Here is a 26,679-nt window from a genome sequence, read left to right on the forward strand (position 1 = left end):
GAGACATCCGGCCGTAAAACTGGGCCAAATCCGATGCCGACCCCAATGAACTGGGAGAAGGCCATGAACAAGGAAAGTAAAGAAAATAGCTAACAACTCACAGATACTCATCTTTCTAACAGAAATACTCACAGATTTACTTACCTTACCTCTTAATCTCGTTGGTATCTGTTCCGTTCACTGTGGACTAGTAACCAATAAGAAATAAAAAAAATTACAGCAGTCGATCGTATTTTATTTCAAAAACGAAATGTTAAGGCATTGGAGTTGTGATATCAAATTTTCGGACTTAACTGAAAACTTTCAACATCATCGTTATTGCCTAAGACTATTTACCACTAGAACGCAACACAAACAATTATCTACTTCTACGGGAGAAACGCAATGCCTGTTATTGATTCTATAGCAATTACCCGTCACCCTAGCAGAGCACGATAATCAGCTATTTTTCAGCTATTCGAAGCTGGAATTCCGACAGTGGCAGTAATTCTTTCTAAATTAATTCCATATTCACTTCAGACAAATCTTAAGTAGTAAATAGTAATTCACCGAACAGTTCAATCTACTGTTTACTATAGAGTTACGGTAGCTTACTGGGTTTAATTTTGTGTGAATTTTTACGCAATATCGTTGTAATTATTGTTACGCTACTCGTAAGGGAATATTTTTGCAACATTTGTTTGAAGTCCTGTGGGAATGATTGTTAATTATTGTTACACTGTTCTTACCTAATCATTCATTTTTATGTACCTTCGTGTTAATAATCCTCACATTTTCTTCAGCCTGTTCTGTCGTTATCATGTAAAATTATTTTAATTTTGATGTCATTTATTATAACATTTTGTTTGTGTGTAAATATTTTTAAATTTTTGTTTTGTTATTGTTGTTGTTGTTGTTCTGTAACCTGATTTTAATTTTAATTATTTCCTACTGAAACAAGAATTACCTCCGGAATATTTCTCAACTGTAAGGTATTTAATAATAATAAAGAACTACGATGTAACAATATTCTCGGTGCTGCCATATTCATCACGATGTAACACTAAGATTAAAGTGATATCTTCTGACTGAGTAGATCAGACGGTCGAGAAATTGAAACAAGTAATAAAAAGGTTGTCCGCCTCTGTGGTGTAGTGGTTAGCGTGATTAGCTGCCACCCCCGGAGGTCCGGGTTCGATTCCCGGCTCTGCCACGAAATTTGAAAAGTGGTATGAGGGCTGGAACGGGGTCCACTCAGCCTCGGGAGGTCAACTGAGTAGAGGTGGGTTCGATTCCCACCTCAGCCATCCTGGAAGTGGTTTTCCGTGGTTTCCCACTTCTCCTCCAGGCGAATGCCGGGATGGTACCTAACTTAAGGCCACGGCCGCTTCCTTCCCTCTTCCTTGCCTCTCCCTTCCAATCTTCCCATCCCTCCACAAGGCCCCTGTTCAGCTAGCAGGTGAGGCCGCCTGGGCGAGGTACTGGTCATACTCCCCAGTTGTATCCCCGACCAAGAGTCTGAAGCTCCAGGACACTGCCCTTGAGGCGGTAGAGGTGGGATCCCTCGCTAAGTCCGAGGGAAAAACCGAACCTGGAGGGTAAACAGATGATGATGATGATGAATAAAAAGGTTAACAGAATGAGCTGAGAGCTACAACGAAACCTATGTTAAGAATCAAATCCGAGACTGAATTCTTTATACGGAATGATAACTGGACTTGTGCGTAAGATGGAGAAGACAAGGAAAAAGAAAACGTAAAGGATTTTGAGAGAAGCAGTTGGGGTCTATGGCAGAAGGATTTTCATTTTGAAAGGGTAACATCTGAATTAGGATTGAAACCATATGAGCACACGTCGGTGCCTGGGGGTGAGTTCAATGGATAAGGCGAAGTTAGCAAGAGATGAACATAATTGCCTCTAGACGTAGAAGCAGTAGGAGACTTAGAAGACGGTGTCAGAACTGTATTTAATGACTTCTACAGTAAGTGCGCGATGTGCATGTAAACGAAGATCCAGTTCCTGCTGCGGAATGGGAATAATGAGTATGTGTATCTCAAATAAAGGGCCTTGTAGACTGAATAAAAGTCATATGTGTTACCGGCAAAGTGTACAAAATAGATATAATATATATCTAGGAATTATAAAGGGTATCTGGAGATTTTTGGCAATGGGCAAAATTCTGTCAATTCTTTATGTTTTATACACCCCCTTGACTTTGTATATCGTCATTGCGCCTCGAAATACCATTATGTGACAATGTTGAAGGGAGAAAAACTGGCCGCAGAACATGTCGATGGCTTACTTCTAAAACCTCGAATCTCCCAATGCACTTCCTATCAATTTTCTTCCTTAAGACTGGTCACGCCTCCCAGCCACATGTGAATGTGCAGTCCATCAGAACAGTTTTCGTTGAGTTCATTTTCCTATTCTTAAGTGTAAAGGAAAATGAAACTTAAATACGTTAAATTGTAGGAGTGCTTAAATTCGCCACGAAAAGAACATCCCTACAATACTGTATGGTAAGGTCCATTTTCCATTACACGTTTGCATAGGAAAATGAATACTACGAAAAAGGTTCTGATGGATTACATATAAATATGTGGCTAGGAGGCGTGACCAGTGTTAAGGAATATATTGGGTAGGAAGAACATTGTGACATACAATGTTTTAGAAGTAAGCCGACGATGTATCACTTACAACGTCCGGCTCCATGGCTAAATGGTTAGCGAGCTGGCCTTTGGTCACAGGGGTCCCGGGTTCGATTCCCGGTAGGGTTGGGAATTTTAACCACAATTGGTTAATTCCGCTGGCACGTGGGCTGGGTGTATGTGTCGTATTCATCATCATTTCATCCACATAACGACGCGCAGGTCGCCTACGGGAGTCAACTCAAAAGACCTGCAACTGGCGAGCCGAACTTTTCCTCGGACACTCCCGACACTAAAAGCCATGCGCCATTTCATTTCATTTCATCACTTACAACGAAAATTCGTTGGAATAGTTCATGTAATACTGAACCTTAGATGATAGAATTTTTCTAGTCAGAGTTCTAAGCTGAAATATTATCACATGGCGACTTTTCTAGGCGCAACGACGTTATGTTACTTATGCATTGTGAAGAATGTAAAAAAGCTGTCACTGCAAAGTATAAAAATAAAAGAAAACTCTTACTTAAAATATAAAACATATTTATTAAATTAAAATCCGGGAACTAAACTAATATGAAAGCACAGTTTTACAAAAATTGACACATTGTTGTTCTTTGGGTCATCAGTCCATAAATGTTTGATACAAATCTCCACACAGCGCTATGCTGTGCTAACCTTTTCGTTTCTACATAACTACTATATCCAACATCTACTCTAATCTGTTTGTCAGGTTCATGCCTTGGTCCACCCATACCGTTCGCACCACCTATAGTTCCCTCAAAAACCAACTGAGCAAGACCTGGGTGTCTTAAGATGCATACCATCATTCTACATCTTCTTCTGGACAAATTATGCCAAATCTTTCCCCTCCCACCAATTCTATTCAGTACCTCTTCATTCGTTATTTGATGCATCAATGTAACATTCATCATTCTTCCCATACACCACATTTCAAAATCTAATTTCCTTTTTCTCTTTGGACTACAGTTTGCCCATGTTTCATTTCTATACAATGCCACGCTCCAGACGGAGACTTCAAAAACATCTTCCTACTTCCTATATTTCTTTTATTAAGAAAGGCCTTCCTTGCTTATGCAAGTCTGCATTTTATGTCCTCTTTGTTTCTGACATCGTCAGTTATTCTGCTGCAAAAGTAACAACATTAATCTACTTCGTTTAGGATTTCATTTCCTGACGTAACATTTCTTGCATCACTTAATTCGTTCGACTGGACTCCATTACCTGGGCCGATGACCTTAGATGTTTCGCCTCTTTAAACAACAAGACTCATCATCATCATCAGGACCCCATTACACAGTTTTGGATTTATTTATTTTCTTCCAAAACTGTGTCCGTAACATTCAGCAATTTCTCCAGATCTTCTGCATACTCACGTAAAATAACAATATCATTGCCAACTCTCAGAGTTTTGATTTCCTCTCCTAGGATTGTAATTCCCTTTCCAAATCCTACTTTGATATCTTTTACAGCCTGTTCTGTCTGGCTCCTTGGCTGAATGGTCAGCGTAGTGCTCTTCGGTTCAGAAGGCCCTGGGTAAGAGATTTTAACCTTAAGTGGTTAATTCCCTTGGCTCGGGGACTGGGTGTTTGTAATGTCCCCAACATCCCTACAACTCACACCTCACACATAACACTATTCTACACCACAATAAGACCCAGTTTCCTACACACTGCAGACGCCATCCATCCTCGTCATAGAGTCTGCCTTACTAGGGCTGCGCCAGACAAAAACTAGCAGCACGACATTATTATTACAGCCTGTTCTATACAAAATTTGAAAAGTAGAGGCGTCAAACTGCAGCCTTTCTCACTCCTTTATGGATTACTGCTTGTTTTTCATAGCCCCGGGTTTTTGTCATCACAGACTACTTTTTGTGCAGATTGTCAACAATCCACTTTTCTCGGTATCTGATTCCGATCAATTACAGAATCAGTTTGGTCCAATCAACATTATCGAAAGCCTTCTCAATGTCCACGAATGCCATATATATTGGCTTGTCCTTGTTAATTCGATCCTCTGAGATCCGACGTAAAGTCAGGATCTCTTCACGTGCTCCTACATTTCTTGTGATGCCAAACTGATTTTCTTCCAACTCATTTTCAACTTGTCTTTCCATTCTGTAAATAATGGCCTACCTCTCGAAATTTTGCAAGGTTGAGATGCTAAACGAACTGTGCGGTAGTTTTCACACTTGTCAGCACCGGGTTTCTTGGAAATAGGTATAACAACATTATGTCTAAAATAGGATGGCACTTCTCTAGTATCGTACATCTTATGTAGAATACTTCCAATGCCAGTTTCCCTTATGGCAGTCAGTAAGGTCTCCCAAAATTCTGTCGAATTCTGACCTCAAAATTTGCTCTCCAATTTCATGACCATGAAAAGCCTCTTCCTGTTCCAGAACCTTACCATAAATTTCATTCCTGTTGGAATTCCAGAGGACAAATTGCGGCAAGGGAGTAAGGGATAGGAATACACTACCAAGGGAAATGTTCGATAAATGTCCAAGTTTAAGGAAAAAACTAGGTAAACAATTGATAGGACATCTGCCACCTGGACGATAGCGCTAAGGGCAGATAATTGATTGATTGATTGATTGATTGATTGATTGATTGATTGATTGATTGATTGATTGATTGATTGATTGATTGATTGATTGATTGATTGATTGATTGATTGATTGATTGATTGATTGATTGATTGATTGATTGATTGATTGATTGATTGATTGATTGATTGATTGATTGATTGATTGATTTTTAAACACTGCCAAAAACATGTGTTACTGGCTGATATTGAGTTTAACCGATGGCCGGAGGAATTTAGGAGGACCCACCGTCCGCCGACACCTAAAATGATCGAATTACATGATGATCCACTAGAGTTAATGATAATGTAATTTAGTAAAAGGACTGAAGAAATCCAGAGAAAACCTGTTATTCAAAATACATTTATGGTACTTACATACATCGTCGCTCCTAGTCTATGCCAAAGCGCGAATGTTACAATGCACTTCTTATCCCTTCTTTCTCTTAAGACTGGTCACGCCTCCCAACCACACATTTATATGCAGTTCATCAGAATATATTTCGTTGAATTAATTTTCATATGCCAAAATGAACTCAACGAAAATTGTTCTGATGGACTGTAGCTTATATCAATATGTGGCTGGTAGGCGTGACCAGTTTTAAGGGAAGAAATGGCTAGGAAGAGCATTGTCACATTCGCGATTTTGCCGTAGGAGTGACGATATGGACGATAGGCTCTCTACTGTGCATCCTTGACGTGTTACTCCAATGCGTTTTTTTCACTAGCCAGGGCATGTGCAGATTTATAGAGCAAGTGCTTCAGTAGCTATAAATTGTATGGGACCTTGATAAATGCCTTTATTATTTTTATTACTTAGCGTCTAAGATACATAGTTGAAAAAACCACACGGTGCATCAGCCCCGAGGGACCATGGCCTACCAAGCGACCGCTGCTCAGCGTGAAGTCCTGCATATTATGAGGTGTCGTGTGGTCGGCACCACGAATCCCGTCGGCCGTTATTCCTGGTTTTATAGATTGGGACCACTATCTCACCGTCAGATGGCACCTCACTTGTAATCACGTAGGCTGAGCGGACCTCAAACCAGCTCTTATATCAACGTACAATCCCTAGCCTGGCCGGCAATCGAACCCGGAACCTCCGGGTAAGAGGCAGACACGTCACTCCTACACCACGGGGCCGGCAAAATACATACTCAGATTATTTACATGATTGTAAATGAGGCTAAATCAGTAGGGTCTTCAAGACTATGGTCATCGGTGCAATTGTAACATCTTTGAAATTGACCACCAGTTTAATTCATACAGTCGGTGAAGAGCTCGCTCAGAATGTTGCTGCACCTTAATAACTACGGTGTTAGCCTACAACGTACGTATGTATTCTCTGGGAAGCTCGCACTCCGATATTGTACACATCAGCCAATAACTTTGTTTAGAGGACTTTTTCTTTTAAATAGTAATAATAAGAAGTATAGGCCTAATGCCTGCGGCGACTGTTCTAAAAGGTGAAATAATGAGAAGAAAATAAACATGCAGAAATATTAGGCTAGGTTGTGAGATAATTTGTACTTAAATCTGCCTCCTTGTATTACATGGCGTATTTCAATGACTTTCCAGTGTAAGAATCTGTAGTCAAGTCTCATAAATACGAGTAGCGAGAAAACACATCTCAGGTTTCTGCCGCAGCTCTACGCAATATTCAACTCTTGTTGTTTCCCCAAGTGCTCATATTTCACACTCACAAGACGGACATGGCCCGTAACTTTGTGGGGAGCCTAGTACTCCTCTGGGATGCTCGCACTCCGATATTGTACACATGAGCCAATAACTTTATTTAGAGGACTTTTTCTTTTGAATAGTAATAATAAGAAGAATAATGTCTGCGGCGACTGTTCCTAAAGGTGAAATAATGAGAAGAAAATTAAGGTACTGAAATATTACGCTATGTTGTGAGGTAATTTGTCTCATTCAGACATTCCAGATTCAACCAATTTCGGGTTCTCCACCTTTACCGATCATTCTCTTCAAATATAGTAGAATATATCGGGTCCAAAATTTGCGACCTGCTTTGCAGCGTAGTAAATTATTTGCTTGCCTACTGCACTCGAGGTTGCGGGATCGAATCCTCACACAGTCGAATCGCTTAAATGAGAGAGGCGTAGGCCTACGTCTTAATATGTAATGAAGCTTTGAATAATCCCTCCTCAAGGCAACATTCTGGCACGCTGTCGTCTCTTAAAATCGATAGCGATAGGAGGGACCTTATCGCATGTAATGAGGCCCACTAGGCCTAATATTTTTTTATGCATGTCTCAGACTTCTCTTTCGTTCTTCCACCAAGAAGTTCCGCGCTATAGCACGTTGTGGCTCAGGATTGTTAGTTGTCAGTATTTCTTTACTGGATTAAGGTAAGGATTTCTGGTGTATTTCGCCGTTATTATTATGATTATGATTATGATTATTATTATTATTATTACTATTTTTATTATTAATTATTATATTATTATTATTTACATCGATAAACCCATGTGAGGTCTATGAATATACAAGCTACATGACATTTTTGTTCTCATTCTTACACAATTTTCTACGCATGTCTCAGACTTCTCCATCGTCCTTCCACCAAGGTGTTCCACGGTTTAGCAGGCTGTGCTCAGGATTTTAGTGTATTCTTTGCTGGCTCAAGGAAAGGATTTCTGGTGTACCCTTTCGCCATATCGATGGCTTTCTTTTAAAACCTCGTATGACCCAATGCTCTTCCTGCCCATTATATTCCTTAAGACTAGTCACGCCTCCCAGCCACATATTGATATGCAGTCCATCAGAGCAGTTTTCGTTGTGCTCATTTTCCTATGCTAGCGTGCAAAGGAAAATGGACCTTACGGTACTGTACTGTTCTGTATTGTTCTGATGGACTGCATATAAATATGTGGCTAGGAGGCGTGATCAGGCTTAAGGAATATAATGGGTAAGAAGAGCATTGAGCCATCGAGGTTTTAAAAGAAAGCCATCGATATTTAAGAGTCAGTACCATAGGTTATGCAGTGAAGAAGTTATCATAGAATCGCAAGTAGCATACGGATGTAATTCCTCCACCCACCATGGCATTACAGCCTTGAAAGGCCTCGGCATACCAAGCGACCACCGTTAAGCCCAATGGCCTGCAGATTACGAAGTGGTACATGGTCAGCACGACATATCCTCTCGGCCGTTATTCTCGACTTTCAAGACCAGGACCGCCATCTTACCGTTAGATAGCTCGTCATAATCAACTAGGCTGAGTCTACCTCAAATTTGCCATCAGATGCAGGATAAAATCATTGACCTGGAATCGAACCATGGCCTCCAAGTGAGAGGTATGCGTGTTAACCCTAGACCGTGCGGTTGGCTCGTATAATGTCTAGGAAATGTTTAAACCATAAATAAAATGAGACGTGAATAACTGTGAAAATCGCGATCATCGTTCGTACGTTACAGACCTTCCTGACAAGTTGTATGGTTAAGTTATCTCTACTGGTGGGCTCTATGTGTGTTATCGACTTATTGGTGATACTAATAAAGTAATCGAGGCCGAGTACATTTCTTCACATGGGGTTGGCATGAGGAAGAGGATCCGGCCATGAAACTAGGTTTAATCGACATTAGTGTTAAACACAGACAACTGCGGAAAAGGCCGTAAAAAAGAAGATGATTGACAGACATAAATTAGCTTATCACTTAGTTATAGGGTAGGTATTTCTTTTCACTGACAGGAAAAATACTTCAGGTAGGCTATGTTTAAGAAAATAAGTAATACATATTCTTCATCCGTTGAAGGCTGTGTGCAACACCCGAGAAGGTTCATTGTAAATTACATTTTCAGTCATTATTATCCTGTAGGCTATTGTCGTTCTACGTGCGAAAACCACTGTGTGAAATATTTCAGCTGAGAACTTTGGCCAGAGGGGATTTGTCATCTAACAATCAACATTGCTCGAACATTTTCATAAATTTCTCACTCTTCATAACATATGTGCTGCGGGTCAGTATTTCTCCCACAATATTATTATCACATAGAGGTTTTCTCACGCGCAACGACGATATAAAATTTATTTATCGTAAGAGCTACAACTATGGATGTATTCACGAATTTAATTTGCAATACCCAAATCCGCCAACTGCGAGCGTCACTTACTTGTAAATATCGTTCAGTCTTGATGGTAACGAGCTAACTGGGATGGTGGTGGTGGAGGTAGTGATGGTGGTGGTGGTTCTGATTGTTTTTATTAGATGGCATTACTGCCGCACTTACAAAACATGGGCTATCACTTCAATGACAGGACCTACACAGCCCAGACACTACTTCAAGGCTCAATGCCCCTACATTGCTGACAAAAATATTGAAGCACCCAGAAGAAATGATCGGTTGTCAATGTAACTTCGTGTATGAACACACCATGCAAATCTCTGTGATAGGTTGAACGGCCACCAGAGTACATTAGTTCTGTTCGCGTTTAGTGCTGTTACCAGACCTTTTGGGTATATAAGGGGAGTGAACAGCGTCAGATGTTTAGTGATCATTTTGAAGGACATGGAGATGCCACGAACTAGTGTAAGACAGCGGTATTGTAGGTTTCCGTTTGCCCGGCTGGTCGAATCGTGCAATATCCAGAGTTGTGAGGCATTCGGATGTGACAGTGGTCCGATGTTGGACTGCAAGGGAACATAAGGGCAGGCATACTCGTCGTTAAGCTTCCGTTCGACCACGTCAAGGTAGAATCGCCACATTGTGCACCAAGTGCATACTAACCCCTTCACGTCGGCGCGTGCCATCCGAGAACAAGTAATGGACTCCCAGCAATATTCTTTGTCATCTCGCACCATTGGTCGGAGACTAACAGCAGCCGGACTGGGGAATTACAGTCCCATACGTAGGCTGCCGTTAACCCCAGAGCTCCAACCGCTGCGCTAGGAGTGGTGCCGAGACCGAGAAGCTTGGCTTGTTGATGAATGGTATGGATGGCGTCGTACTGTGTTCAGCGACGAATTGCGGTTCTGCACTACTCCCGGATGACCATCGTCTGCGAGTATGGCGGCGACCTAGGGAAAAGTCCAATACTTCCAATGTTCTGGAGAGGCACAGCCGTGTTACTCCTTACGTCATGGCGTGGGAGTCATCGGGTATGAATTCAGGTCATGGCTGGTAGTGATTGAGGGAACTCTGACACACAACGGTACGTCACGGACTTCCCGCGTCCTCATGTGCTACCCCTCATGCAACAGGATCGTGGTGCCATTTTTCAATAGGACAATGCTCGTCCACACACGGCACGTGTTTCTATGGACTGTCTGCGTGATGTTGGGATACCGCAGTGGTCAGCATATTCCCCAGATCTGTCCTCGACACAGCATGTGTGGGAAATCAACTCCGATCCAGTGCCAGTATCCAGGATATCAAAAACCAGTTACAACAGTTGTGGGCCAGCTTGCCTCGGGAGGGGATACAACGGCTTTACGATATCCTTCACAACCGAATCAGTGCATAAAACCAGGCGGGAGGGTGTGCAATGTCATAGTGATGAGTGTGCTCGTACTGCCAAGTTTTTTGTACATTTTATTCGATTTTGTAATCACTGAAATAACATCGCATACCGCATCAACACTTGAAGTTCTATTTCGTTTCCTCCTCCCCTTCTGGGTGCTTAATTTTTTTGTCAGGCTATGTATGTTCACTTTCCATTGGAGTTGTCATATTTGCAGTGTAAATATGTGTGAAGGAAGATAAACCTTAAGTACATTATGCTGTAGGAGTGCGTCACTTGCCAGATAAGCATCGGCCCTACCTTACGGTATGGTAAAATCCATTTTCCTTTACACGCACGCAATAGGAAAATGAACACAACGTAAATTATACTCACGGACTGCATATAAATATGTTGCTAGGAGGTGTGACCAGTCTTAAGAAATATAATGGGTAGGAAGAGCATTGGTACATACGAGGTTTCAGAACTAAGCCATCGATATGTGCTTCAGCTGTAAAGAGAATAATAAGACAGAGGGATTTGTTATTATATGTGGAGCTAGTCAGATTAAGTTATAAGGTGTGGAGATTTTATAGGAATGTTGCTCGTTTATTTAAGTTATCCCCACTCCGATATTAAAAATACGCGTTTAGGCGAGGGGCTTAGGTAATGTGAAGAGGTAAACGTGCTATTTATGCAAAAATACGATAGTTCATTTTCATAATAATAATAATAATAATAATAATAATAATAATAATAATAATAATAATAATAATCATAATAATAATAATAATCATAATAATAATAATAACAGTGACATCTGATGTGGATTCATGTAGTCACGTCCTAGTTCTTGAACTTTCGGTTGCTTCTGAATGGTGAATGGGCTTAGGCCTGTTCTGAGTCTTTGCCCTCGATTTGCTCAGGCGGCTAGGACGACCCGAAACACCGATGGTCCCTACACCGCTGGAGTAAAATATTCTTACTGCAACAATGTAAGCTAAGTAACGCATCAGTGTTCATAGAAGTTTACCCATCACACTCAGAATACTTTTGTGAATGCACGTAATTCATTCACAGAGGCTTGAAGAATGAATTCTGAAAATCATAAAATTTTGTAAAGAGGGGGTAGGCCTATAGGTATATATGCCTATGTAAGAATGTATCCTCAGTTTCTTGTTTTTCTTCCTCTTCTTCGCGTCTCTTTTCATTTTCACAGTTTTATGGGGGTCGCCACTTAATGTGAATTACCTAGTTTTACAGCCGGATGCCCTTTCTGACGCCATCTCTTTGTGAAGGGATGTATTTGCTATAGTGTGATGTATGTAGATTAGGAAAAGCGCATTAAGACAAGCTCATCCACAGAAATTGGAAATCTGGATGGACCTCTACAGTACGGAAGCGATGATGAATGACACATGGAAGGAAACATATCAACAAGGCTTGCTGTGCATGGTTTTCACTTCAAACTATGCTCCAGGACGAAGTATCACTCGCCAAATGAGGGATGCATGTGTGCTTTGTGCGGGAAGCAGTGTTATCGCTATAACGTACTAAGGTGTGAAGGAAGGAAAATTCCTCTAATAAAGTTCTGCATTGAATGATTTTGTTTATTCATTGTATACGGCAACTGTATGTGTATGTTCAGTCTTCAGCCCTAAGGCTAGTTGGATCCTCAACAGCTCCGCCATCAGCTGTCATAGATGGCCTAGTCATCACCGACGAGGCATAGCCTACTAGGGAAATGAGGAGTGAGGTAGTTTCCCGTTGCTTCCCTCACCGAGCCAGAAGTTGCTATTACATATTTGTCTGCCAAACCTACTGAAATGCATGCACCAACCGACACTATGAGCAACATTTTCACACCATTCATAGCAGGGACTGGCTGCAGAAGGATTGGCATTACTAGCATCGCTCATACCTCAGTCACTTTCATATTGTTAAAGCCAAGTATAAGACAGAGACAGATCAATGAAAGTAACACAACTACTCTAGCCCATACCAGAAGACATAGTACACTGTAAACACTAGATCCTGCCAGCAAAGACAAATACGGCAATTAGCTGCAATAAATATATTATTATTAACCATCTGAGTTAAAATTCCCAGTCTTATCAATCCTACAACATTGAGTACGGATGAAGAGCATCTAACAAACTATACAACTCAACCAGTGACGTTTCCTGGATGTTCACACAATACTGGGAATGATACTTTTATGAAGTAAAGCAGCTTTCTCCAAACGCCATTTCTGGAATTATTTCATGCTTCGTAAGGAGGAAGCGGGCCAGATTGGCTTAATCGCTCTCTTCTTCCCATGGCAACCGTAGATCGAATCCAGTGAATGAGTGGGATTTTCGAAAGAGAAAGTCGTGTCCAGTCCTTCGGATCCCATGTAAAACTGCAGATCTTGCGGCTGACGACTGACGATTACAACTTTATTCACTTTATTATTTTTCGAATAAATTTCTGATATGAATTATCTTAATGGCCATTCCAAAATCAAGCAGTACAAAACAAACAAGCTTGTTGATATTTTGAACATACCTCATTTCCAAGTGAAATCTGAAGCATGAGATGTGTAGGCCTATTTTCATTTTGGAAAACCTAAATGCATGGAATGGAATTTGAACCACGGTTAACATGGTAATATAGCCTACTAGAGACGACGGCGCTGAGCATTAACGCTCTAGTCACATAGACTAGTTATAGGAAAGAGCGCTATTACTTTGCTAGCAAGTCCAAGCTTGGCAATATATTTTGTCATCTTGTATGGACTACAATAAATTTGTTTTTATTTTCATTGACCTGTCTCAGTCTCATCTTTGGCTTTGAAAATATAAAAGTGACTAATTGTATGGGTGACGCTAGTAATATCATTTGTTATGCAGCCAGTCTCCGTCATGAATAGTGTGAAAATTTTCCTCGTATGGTGGATTGGTAAGTGAAGTTTAGTAGGAATGGCAGACTAAAATCTAATATCAACTTCTGCTTCAGTGAGGAAAGCAACGGGAAACGACTGTACCTAACTCCCAATTTTATAAGAACAAGTATTCATTGACGCCAAGGCCAGCTATGGCAGCTGACAGCGGGGCTGTTGAGGATCCAACCAGCATTTGAGCTGAGGGTTCATTATGTCAATACATTAGTAGTACGATATATTCCACAATAGCCTATTCCTTGACACAGGTACTAACAAGTGATCATGAACTGACGGGTGAGGCTTGTTTCAAAGCGAATTGCCTATGCAGGGAAAGCAGTGGTTTTAATGGGGCATTGTGCGTCGAGAGGGAAATATCATAAACGTGGTCTATGATGACAAAGAAGTTAGGTCGAACGTAGGAGCAACTATTGATCCCAACCTTAGGCCCCTTCAGAAGCCCACGCCTACGACGGATGTAGAGGACACACGCATGAAGTCACATAGGTTAAGAATAAATATTAGCCTCAGGGCAGATCTGTATAACAAAGGTTTTATGGTGCAATATCCTCTCTTGTATGTAAATTTCTCTTAGCAACAAATTTTCGCAAATGCTAAAGCATCGCATGATAATATGTGGCTCAGAGGAAATCTTGTGTGCGGCAGTCAACCCTACGCGCAGCCTCCATCGCGCAGGAAAACTCACGCGGAGTAAAAGTTTTAGCGCAAAGCAAAAACTTCGGTGTGGCGAGCAGACGCCTGCGTAGAGCAGACGGAACTGGCTCGCTCCTGCGATCTCCGGCGCGCTAGAAAACACGTAGTCTCGCAGTACAAGGTACGATCACCGACGGAAGGAAATCTTCCAATGCAATGTAGGGAAAAGAAATGACTTCCTGTCTCTGAGATGTAAATCAATCTTCCTCCTCCCCTTAAATGATATCCCATCATTTCAGTTGTAAATAAAGCAAGCTATTCTTGTTGTTGTTGTTGTTGTTGTGTTCTATTACAGGGACTAGGGCCACTGTGGTCATCTGCACCTACAGTTACCTGGGTAGGCCTATATTTACGTTGACAATAAACTGTGTTACCGGGTGATAGATGTAACTATTCACCGAGCAGAGTAGGCGTAGCTCAACATAAGGACCTAGACATGTTCCATGTGGTTATTAACCACAGACTCGTGTGAGAGGTCCGTTCGAAATCCATCACTTTATGTGACTATTTAGTGTCAACGCACTTCATCTCCAAGTAAATAATGAATACAAACGTTTCTGATATGTACGTTCTCATAACTACTTGTCCCATTAATTGCATACCTGGGCATGGTAACATATTTTACACAGCCATCAGGCACATATCGCTAAAATCAAACAGCAATAGTAATCACCTGTGATTAGGCTATGTGTGGACAGAAGTCTCAAAACCGGAAGAAATTCCTACGTCATTTTTGAGATAGCAAATCTTCAGTCAGGATAGCGGCTCCGTGGTGCAGGGATAGTGTGCCTGCCTCTTACCCGGGGGCCCCGAGTTCGACTCCAGGCCTGGTCAAGGATGCTTAGCTGAATCTGAAGACTGGTTCGAGTAGCACTCAGGCTACGTGACTATAATTGTAGAGCTAAAATAGTAATTTCGACTGGCTATTTCTAGCCGGGTGCAGCCCTTGTAAGGTAGATCCTCCAATGAGGGTGGGCGGCATCTGCCATGTGTAGGTAACTGCGTGTTGTTGTGGTGGAGGATAGTGTTATGTGTGGTGTGTGAGTTGCAGGGATGTTGGAGAAAGCACAAACACCCAGCCCCCGAGCCATTGGAATTAACCAATGAAAGTTTAAATCTCCGACCCTACCGGGAATCGAACCCGGCACCCTCTGAACAGAAGGCCAGTACGCTGACCATTCATCCAACGAGTCGGACAATTGAAGAGATTGGTGAGATAGCGACCTCGGTCTAGAAAGCCAAGAATAACGGCCGAAATTATTCGTCTTGCCGACCATACGACACCTCGTAATCTGCAGGCTTTCGGACTGAGTAGCGATTGCTTGGTAGGCCAATGTTGAGGCATGGAATTCCGTTTGGATCGGTCAGGATAAGCAGGCTATTGTCTGAGGCTGGATCCTGAAATCTGAACAGCTGAAGCACCTAACTCCCACCTTCTTATCGTTCAGGATAATGTTTGTGGAGTCATAATTATATAGACTACAGTATGCCGATGGATGAATGCCAGCCACATGCTGTGATTGTATCCTACTCAGAGATCCTGAGTTCGATTCAAGACTCGTTCAAGGAATTTAATTCTGAACAGAGGGACACAACGGGGTTCACTCAACTTCGTGAAACCAACTGATGCACTACATGATGGATTAGAGAGGCAGCGGACCGGTCTTGAAAGCCAAGCAGCCCGCTGGCCATACGCCTTGGTAGGCGAAGGTCCGTAACAGAGTCTATGAGCTGTAGACGTGCAGTAGGCTACCTTTCATGACATGTTGACACTTTTGATCCTGCTTCGCGCTAGGAATATTCGGGAGATTCTTTATCCTTCATACTCTAATGTGTTACTGGCCATGTGCCTACCTAGTCGTTTAACCTGCCGTAGATCTGCAAGGACTAAGGCTAGTCCAGTCGACTACCTTGGGCAACCATTTTCCAGAAGTTATGACATCAGTATCTTCATACGTTTTTGCGTCTATTTTGGTCCCTTTCAAATCCCCAGTCCCTGTTAACACGTCACTTGACCACTAACCAAAGCCAAGTGATAATATTGGAAATTATTTTGAGCAGGAATTTTGGTGAGATACTAAGAACAGCATTTATATAGAATAAAAGAGTGAAATTGATCATCAGCCTAATGATCAATTTCACCAAGTTCCATTCTAATATTTTGCAGAGGCTACAGTAGGCTACTTCCCTCCTCACGTCGCTTAGATGCCACAAAAATTATAGTTCCTAGCCCAACGGTACCTGTGAGTAATGCATGAGACTGATGATGAACCTAAAAGTCTCCGCTCCAAACGGCTACCATGCCATTCAGCAGGATGAGTTTAAATGAGAGTTAAATACTAGGGGGTAAGGGGGAAGAATGAGTGTAAGTGTTCTTTAAGACAATACCCCTCAACGTATAATTGTATTCGCGTTGAAAATTGGGCTCTGAAAACATCCCCTGAAAAGTTTGCCAGAACAATATAACATGTTCAGTAACATACTATTAATATAACAGTGAACTTGCCCACACAGGACCGGTGGACCATGCGAGGAGGATATCTAACCTGTATTTATCGAAAGTAGTCAGTCCACTTCCTCATATAGGCCTAAGCTTTCCTCGGTCTACGTTGTAGGGTTTCACTTCGAAAGTAACTTACATGACAAGGTTGGGTAAGCTGGATAGATTATTTAATCTCCTAACAAAAAGGGAAGAGGGGTAAGCATTCTCTATAAATAATAATAATAATAATAATAATAATAATAATAATAATAATAATAATAATAATAATAATAATAATAATAATAATAAAAGCCTGCTTGCAGAACCACAAAAAATGTATAGACGTTGAACACTTGGAAACGTATGAAGTATAGACCATTTCAGTATTATTATTATTATTATTGTTATTATTATTATTATTATTATTATTATTATTAGTAGTAGTAGTAGTAGTAGTAGTAGTAGTAGTAGTAGTAGTAGTAGTAGTAGTAGTCTATAATTAACTCACTGAAGGCAATACTGTATTTATCTACCCGTGCTTCTTAGATATTAGAATTCGTAACTTCTCGAAATTGAGCTCTATATTAACACCTGTTTCTAGCTCCATGTCAGTGTGTAGTCTAGAGTAGGCTAAGTTTTCTGTTGTTGTTGCTGCGTTGATGTTATTGTTGTTTATTTGTTTGTTTGTTCGTTTATTTATTTGTTCGTTCGTTTGTTTGTTTGATGATTTATTTATTTATTTATTTATTTATATATGTATTTATTTGTTTGTTTATTTATTTATTTATTTTAGTTGCATGGGATGTATTTTTTGGCCATGCTTACGTATTCGTGTGTTCGTAGGATCATAAGGCAGGGTAGCGATATTAAATACAGAAATCGGTTTATTTCACAGAACGCAAGCGAGAAAGACCCGTTACCGTTTATCTCTGTAAAAAAAGTACCCTACGATTCATAGTACCAGATCACTGTTCGTGATATATTATATTAAGGACTGATATAAATGCTCGATGGCCTCTAATATATTATCTTCTAACATCGTATTCTTTGCAGTATGTATGTTTTTATCACTTCAACTAACTTGAGGAGTCATGGAATAAGCGCTATACTTCTGATCATCATTACAAATTTTAAGACTGAGACACTTCCTTTTACTCACAAAATACCTAGTTTAATTTCAGGACCTAATATTTAACGGTTGAAGAACTAGCTGCTGTGAAGTTTATTGGCCTAATGGTTGTCCACGAATACGCAGAAGTTAGTAGAGAATGTTTGAATCTAAACGCTATTTAGGTAAATGCTCATGCATTTGACTCTAGACTACGTTTGACAATAAATTACCGAAAGTAACATTTAGGAAGAACAACTCCATGCCACCGGAAACGCATAGTTTTGTTGCTGATAGTGATTAAATTTGCTGTTCACACATAGGCCTAGTAATTAACAACATATTTATAGAACTTTGCTCAATGACAAAAGCCTTCAGAGCAGACTGAACATTTTGAAGTTAAGGTATGTTTCATAGGCCCCGTGTTGTAGGGGTAGCCTGCCTGAATCTTACCCGCAGGGGGTCTATGTTCGATTCCCGGCTAGGTCAGGGATTTTTACCTGGATCTGAGGCTTGTTGGACGTCCATTCAGCTTACGTGCACCGGGCTGAGTAGCATAGACGGTAGGGCGCTGGCCTTCTCACTGCAAGTTGACAGGTCCGAATCTAGCTCAGTGTGATGGTATTTCAATGTCCTCGAATACGCCAGCCTCGTGTCGGTAGATTTGCTCTCACCTAAAAGCACTCGTGCGGGACAAACTTCCGGTGCCATGGCGTCTCCGAAAACCTTAAACGTATGTAGTTAGTGGGACGTAAAACCAATAACTATTACAAATAAGAAGTTATCGATGGTGCAATAGCGGTCCCGGTCTAGAAAACCAAAAATAACGGCCGAGAGCATTCGTCGTGCTGACCACATGCCATTTCGTAACCTGTTGGCCTTCGGACCGGCTGTTGAGCCATAGAGATTTGCTTTTTTTAAAAAATATATTATATTGGCATGTGCTCTAGAATATCACAATAAACGTTCCATGTAGCATAGCCTACCTTGTGTCGTAGTATATTTAAGAAGTCTACGTGTAGTTAAGTTATTAAAATTTTGCTATCTTAACCAGCAAAATAATTAAATTCATAATAATATACTATATTAAGAAATAGACTACTTTTTAGCGAAAATTAAGGAAGATAAATAAAATATCAAGCATTCCTAGTAAAATAATAATTCTATCTTGAATACAGAGAAGAAAGAATTCTCTGTTGTTAATTGATATTGATTACAATGGACTATAAAACTGCAGGATATCTACCTGTCTTGACCTGTCCTTCAACATGAAATGAAACTTAAGCCTATACAGGAAATATAATAGACCTATATCTTGCTCTTGAATTTATACAATAGGCTAAGGAGTAATCGATGAGAAATGTGTGTCAGTAGAACCTGCAGATAGCAATTGCTATGACCTCACCCAGCAGGACAGACAAGTTCATCCAAACAGTACGTAAAGACTGAAGATGACAAGAACCTGTTCTCTTATAAACCACAGCTTATAGCTTATCGCAGTAAAGAGTCTGACAGAAAAAGTGAAGTGAACAGGTTTAAACCAGTCTGATTTCAAGAGAAATTCTAGGCTTAACCCAAGGTACAGAGAGGTCTTTCAGTAGGCTTACTCGAGTGATTTGTGCCACAGGATATCCGACTTGCCAGGAAATAGGCAGTGCAAATCATGACGTTACCAGAGAGCTTGACATAGAATGGAGTGGCTGAGCTAGAAGGCATCTCGTCCGTAACCCGACGCCAAGCCGAGCGGATGACGCAGCGAGGAAGAAGACGACGCTGGCAATGTACGCATGCGCAGAGTGGCGAAGAAACCGGCATGTCGATCCCATCAATACGACCAGACCACCGCACTTTCTCCAAGACGAGACTCCGGATCATATGACTTAGCACTGTTCAGCTTGAAACACTTTCATTTCAGAGGAAGTTTCCTCGGTTAATTTTTCTGGATGATATTAGAAATGGAAGCACATGTAAACAAGCTTTATTTTCAGCGTGAATCACGTTCTTGCACTATATTAATGCATAAAGTAGCAACAATAGTTCATCCATAGAGTTTTTGCCAACCCAAGAAATGTACTTTCTTTTTCACTCACTGACAAGTTTTCTTGTCGAGAAGATGATCAATTCTGTATGTAGCCCCTCCCCAGCGCTCTGATTGGTTCGCGATTGGTCGGGGGCGTGCCTTGCGGTAACAGCCTTGGAGGGGAAAGGGTAGACCGTTACTTGCGCACGTCATACTTCCTAAAAATTTCACCTCCCTTCTACACCCCTCGCCGCACTAAAAATCGCAAAAGTGATGGCAAAAAGAAAAACTGGACATTCAACGTATTGGTTGCGTTTTTATGTGACACAATATCCAGTTGGCCGCGTGGCCTATTTGGCGCTGCTTCCACGCGCGTTTTAGGATCTTTTCCCCCTTTTTTCCAACGCTGGTAGTGGGGGGAGAGAACCAGCTTTCCGAGCTGAAAAATGTAAAAAGGTCCGTTGAGCCGCAACCGTGCAGGAAGACACCAGTCACCAGGGAATGCATTAGTCTTCTTTTTTGTTGTTGTTTTGTTTTCTCCGTTTCTTGAATCTTAACTTTTAAGCCTAGGCCAACGTTCGTTCGAATCTTACGGCATCCTCTTACGTCACAAGCAAGTACTAAGGTAAGCCACTTTTGTATTTTCTGTAGCTTGTGAACCTGTTTCCAGCTACCAGCTTGCATGTGCTGGCTTTGCTTGAGATGAGCTAGGCTGCAGCATCCAAAGCCACCCTCCAGCCACCTCGCATGACGTGTGGGAACGAAGACAAGTTTGCTTTTACTACCATTGTATTCGTGACTAGTTTCATTTCGTACTGTATCTCAATCTCCTTAGATGGTCATCAAATATTCTGTTATGTTCCGATCAAGTTTCGTTTTCTACCCTGAGAAGTGATGGTAATTCTGACCTCAATATCAGTCTTTCTTAGACTTGTGTGCAGCTCCTGCTTGGGTCTATGTAGTTCTACCAAGCTACTCCTTAATGAGCGAGGGGCCCAGATGCAAGATGGCGTCGCGGGCGGTGGCAAGGTGGGTCTGTGTCTTCGATCGATACGGGCGCTCAGCTTTGCCAAGGAGCTGGGGACTCCAAGCGTCTCCCGGAGGGCTGGACAATACAAGCCTCCCCTCTGCGACTTACTAATTTGATTAATTACAGGCATCCTCACGACTTACCAAAATAGAAAAAGTTACTTTTAATTATTTAGTTCATATCTCATCTCCTCCGCTTGAATTAGTAAATGGCTTTTAGAAAGCAATATTTTGAAAAGCGTTCAGCAATAAGAAATGTTTTTAATTTCCACATATCACTTAATAATGTAGATCTTATTCATTTTCCGCTTTCTTTCACACTTACGCACGCGCACGCGTATATTCTCTCCCTTTTTCACACGCACACACACACACACACACACACATATTTGGAAGTGTGAACGAATGCTCGTAGGCTATAATTACTCTGGTTCTTGTGATATACTTTTATAAATTATTCCTCAGTTCTTATTGTGTGATTACCTGCACATTAGTAACTAAACCGCAGCTTACATCATTTCACTCTATAACATAGACTATGAAGAAAGAGATTCTTGAAAATAAATGAGAATAAATTCCTCGAAAGTGTTTAGCGTATATGATAGTAGGTCTACATATCAAGATGTGATACTAATTAGGCCTACCTTTAAAATGAGAAAATATAATTTTCTTCAAATTTCTTAGATCCTTAACTGTTCTTATCTTGAATAATAATAATAATAATAATAATAATAATAATAATAATAATAATAATAATAATAATAATAATAATTTATAAATAGTAGGCCTAATAATACCCTAGCCGGTTCATTCGTACAATATAGACCTACTACAACAAGTAGTGCACCTTTAATTGTATTTCATAGTCGCTATTACCATAGGAACGAATTTTATCATAAATAATCTAAGAGAAATGTTATGGACTTTTCCTTCCACTTTTGCGTTAGTTTAAGGATACGTCTACCCATTGATTGCTTGATTGCTTCATAAGAAGTGACTGAATGATTGTGTTATTATTTAATTTTGCATGAAGTGTTTTTACATTTACTTAAATCACTTCCACAATTCGCTCATATTAGGTTCGTTCCTGTATATTTAAGGAATGCTACCTATATCGTGGCTTTAATCGTGGTGGCATAGAGCATAATTTTAGAGACTGAACTTGCTTAACATTGACACAAGCTCTTAGTTAGACTACGTAATATATGTCTTAAAGATAACTCTTTGAGATCTAATTACAAGTTCTTTTACCGTCCCTTCTCAGTCAGTTCTCTTAGAGAAAGCAACGGTCATAATCCTGAATTCAGTATTGGCCAGGATTATTCGATATTAATTTTAAGAGTGACGTGGTAATAATTAGAGAACCGTTACAGATTTATATTCTCATCAGTTCTTTGGAATTCTAGTTAGAAAGTGATATGGATGTTCCTCGTCTCTGAATCTAGGCCCATTTGCCTATTGTCTTCTGATGATGTTGATTAACTGAGCAATCTCGTCCTCGTGCGTATGGCACCCGCTGTTTATTCAAGAACGTCAGACATACATGGTAGTGGGACAAAAGCTGACCATTTATTTTCATCGGCTAATGAGCTCTTATTGGATTACGGATATTGACTGATGAGTGGCGGGCGTGTCCGTGAGAAGAGCTTCGCATTGGCCGGAGTCGCCGAACCGGCCGCGCCGCGGCTGACGCCAACATGTCCGCGCTCCGGGCCCGCCAGTAAACAACAGGGAACATATCAATTTCTTGGCACGTATATCCGTGGAAATAAGCGAAATAATCATTTGACGGGATGTGTTACACTATATTGATCAGATTCTGTTTCTCTTGATGTAGGAAATATATCCTTCTCTACCTTTCGTGTGTTCTTAGCCTTAAATGTCGGTAGCTTCCGATTATCATTATTCTAAAAGCTAAAAAAATATGTAAGAATGAGTTATATCAAGGTTATGAGCATAAATAATTCTATGTCAGAACATTACAAATTATAATTGGATGTTTTTATGTTGTTATTCTTGTCCACGATGAGTTTACAACACGCCCCGTAATGCTTAGTATACCCTACATCTACAAAATATACCGTGGATCCTCTACGCAATAGAAGTGTATTCCGAACCAAAAATTTCACCAATAGGCCTGCAATTCATTTTATGTAATTCATTTCAATGGCGATAATAATAATAATAATAATAATAATAATAATAATAATAATAATAATAATAATAATAATAATAATAATAATAATAATAATAATAATAATAATAATCATCTAATTATGTTTTGTGACCAATTAAATATCGATGAATTTTCAGACCCAAAATTGTTAAGATTTTATCCTGGAGGAGTTGCTTTTCATTACTGATAAATCAAATGTCAAAAGGCTCATGTATTTGATCTCCTCCACATGCTATTAGACTCGGCGTAGATCGAAACCAGCACTTGGCCATATAAGATGTAGGTCGTTGATGACTTAGCCTGACTTATTATCCATCTGCTAAGAAAAATAAAACATAAATCATTGGTAATAAATTGGTTTTTGATGACGACTGTGTTTTGTTTGAGAAGGAGAGCATTGGTTTTATCAACCCCATGTATCTACTTACAGTAGGCATAGGCCTATGCATTTGTGAATACGATCTGTATTAACGTGTAGCCTATTCATAACTTATCGTGCAGCCTGTATTCTGGTGTGTGTACCTATAACTGATGTAGCATTTGGGAATCTGAGACTGGGAATATAGTAAGCCTATCAATTGCTCAGTCTACGCTATAGTGGGTGAATAAAATCCTGTGGTAAACAACAGGTAGGCTTATTAACGATAATGAACTTGACTTCATGCCAAGGCACTAAATTCTAGTTTTGACCTTTTTTCCTGGAACATGATTATGATTAACTTCTTCTTCTTCTTCTTCTTCTTCTTCTTCTTCTTCTTCTTCTTCTTCTTCTTCTTCTTCTTCTTCTTATTATTATTATTATTATTATTATACACTATAGGCCTATAGTTCAGGAGAAGAGGCTGTAAGAGGCATAAACCCATATCTTAGTGTACTCATGATTAGAGCCCAGCACATAACAAGCTTCACCCTCTAGGCTGTAATTATTCTGAATTCTAAAATTAACATTGTTTGACTTCGCGGAAATTAATATTTAAAGTACTGAGGGCCATAATAGCCTTTGTATCAGGATGGTGTGTCCTAGAAAATTGACTAGAAAAACATGTTTATCCAATAACTTATTAAATATAGACTAGGCCTAATTTTTCTGCCTAATAAGGTGACCGTGCGTTTCTTCAATTCACTTCAAAAATAATTTCTCATTGGAAATTAAAAGTACCTATGTTCACTCACTCAAACATTTCTATTTTAACTTCCGTTAGCTGATTTGGTGTGATTCAAAGTCATCTTCTTGGACTTTAAGTTATAAGGCAATCACTTTGAACTGGCACTTACTTCCTTCGGGATTTAAACAGTTGAAGAAGGAAGACAAGCTCTTGGCGAAACACTCTATTTTCAACAGTTTGTCTCATTTCATCCCATAGAAATAGAAATACAAAATATCTTGTATTCCAAGCAGGCCCTATAAGCCGAATTCTAAACCGAAAGAAGAATGTTAAATATTTTAGTAAAGTTGTCTTTACTTTCAGTATCTCTTTTAATAATGTTTAGAAGCGAAATATGTTCTTAATAATGTTTCATCATCCCTACTACGTGGATAGAGAGAGAGAGCGACAGGGTGGGGGGGGGGGGGGTGAGTAAGGGGTGGCGAAGTGGAGAGGAATTGCACCCAAATTCTCACTTTAAACTATTTTGGAGAAGTAACTCGCCTGAACTGAGTGGCTCGTATGGTAGAAGCGCTGGCCTTCTTGAGGCCAAGTTGGCGGGTTCGATCCGGCTCAGTCTGGTGGAAGGCTTATTTGGAGGTGCTCAAATCCACCAGCTCCAGAATACTTGAGGGGCAATATTCCGACACCTTAGTGTCTTCGGAAACTGCGAAAGTGGTTAGTGGGATGTAAAACAATAACATTATTACTCAAACTAACTGAACAAGGACACAGGAAAAGCAGACAAGGAATAAATAGGGTATGGATTACAAGATGTGGGAGGTAGGCAGAATTATGAGTGTGTGAGGAAGGAAAAGACTGAGGGATGGAAGGTACGTAAGGAAGAGGATGAAGTCAAGGAACAAGTTAAAGGGAGTAATCTGAGAATGTAAGGCATGAGATATTTAAGAATGCGTGCGTGAATGGCCAGGAGTAGTAATGGAAACGGAAGGGTAAAAAGAGTGATGAATAAGGCAGAAATGGTTTGGTTTTAGCAAAGGTGGTGGGGGGTATGAAATTACGGTGGTAAGGAGAAGATGAGAAAGAGCGGTAAACTGTGTGATAATAAGTGAAGGTGTGGGAAGGAAAGGGAGTCAGACAAATAAGAGAGATTAAATGGGTTGTAGCCACTGAATAATAATAATAATAATAATAATAATAATAATAATAATAATAATAATAATAATAATAGTAATAGTAATAATAATAATCATAATAGTAATAATAATAATAATAATAATAATAATAATAATAATAATAATAATAATAATAATAATAATAATAATAAATGCCATTTGTTTTTACATGCCTTCGCTTGCTACTGATAGACCTATTGAGATACGTTAGAGTACCGGTATTTTGCATTTTGTCCCGATTAGGAGGTTCTTTATCGTGCCAGCCACTAACCATCTACGTCAAGCGCTAGTTGGTGGGGTATGTAGTTAGTTGATTGATAGTGAAAATGAGTGAGGTCCGGTACGGATGGGTGAGTCAGACAGTGAGTTACGGAAGTAGGCAAAGAGTGATTAAGTGAGTCAGTCTATGAATGTGGGGGAAAATATTGAGAGAGACAGAGAGAGAGGAAGAGGGAGAGAAGGCAAGTAATTAGCAGGTATCTCAGTCCATGAATATAAAAGAAAGGGAGTCAGATTACGAGAGTGGAATAGTAGTCAAGGTATGAGTAAGTGAGTATCAGGGAAAGGTAATGAGATTTTGAGAGGGATGTAGTAGGCAACGAGTGTGCAAGTGAATAAGTCAATGGATAGGCCTATGAGGGAAAAGGAGTCTGTTACATAGAGGGAAGTAGGCAACGATTAGTGAGTCAGTCTGTGGACACGAGGGAAAGGGAGTTAGAAAATTACACGGGAAGAAGGCATGAAGTTAGTCAGTCCGTAAGTGTGAGGAAAGGGAGTCAGTAAATGAGAGAAGTGAAGTAGGCAAGGAGTGAGTTAGTGAGTCAGTTGATGAGTGTGAAAGGAAGGGAGGCAATTGTCAAGAGAGAGGAAATAGTTGTTGGTGCTCCAGAGGGATAATTTGCAAAGAAGTTACGTGATGAGCGAGTGAAGGGAAATATGCAAGGCGTTGGAATTAGTTGTGAATATGTGAGAGAGGCAATTAGAAGTTTAATGATGAGGGATACAGAAGGAAGTGAACAGTCGACTGGGTAATAATAGGGGAATATTTACATTTAAATTGAGTAAGGCAACAATGAATTTTAACTTAATTCCTTTTCGAAGCACGGTGCTCGCACTTTTTAGGAACTCCAAAATTCCAGTCTGATCCTAACTCGATCCCCATGGAAGAGGAATTTGTTATCAGAAAACAGTAATATTCATCCGAAGAACTGAAGAACCGGCTCTCCTTTAACGAAACAGGGGATTCTTTTGTT

At 40.3% G+C, this 26,679-nt stretch overlaps 1 long non-coding RNA gene across 2 annotated transcripts in view; it reads left to right on the forward strand.

Moving 5' to 3' along the window:
* The first annotated feature begins 20,272 nt into the window (after nt 1-20,272).
* LOC136862871 (uncharacterized) overlaps nt 20,273-26,679 on the forward strand; it is a 323,501-nt gene continuing 317,094 nt past the window's right edge. For both annotated transcript variants that reach the window (XR_010859083.2, XR_010859084.2), the window contains exon 1: nt 20,273-20,565. This is a non-coding gene — a long non-coding RNA (uncharacterized lncRNA). The remainder of the gene's footprint in view (nt 20,566-26,679) is intronic.

Source organism: Anabrus simplex, chromosome 2, assembly GCF_040414725.1.
Source record: "Anabrus simplex isolate iqAnaSimp1 chromosome 2, ASM4041472v1, whole genome shotgun sequence".
Classification (NCBI taxonomy): domain Eukaryota; kingdom Metazoa; phylum Arthropoda; class Insecta; order Orthoptera; family Tettigoniidae; genus Anabrus; species Anabrus simplex.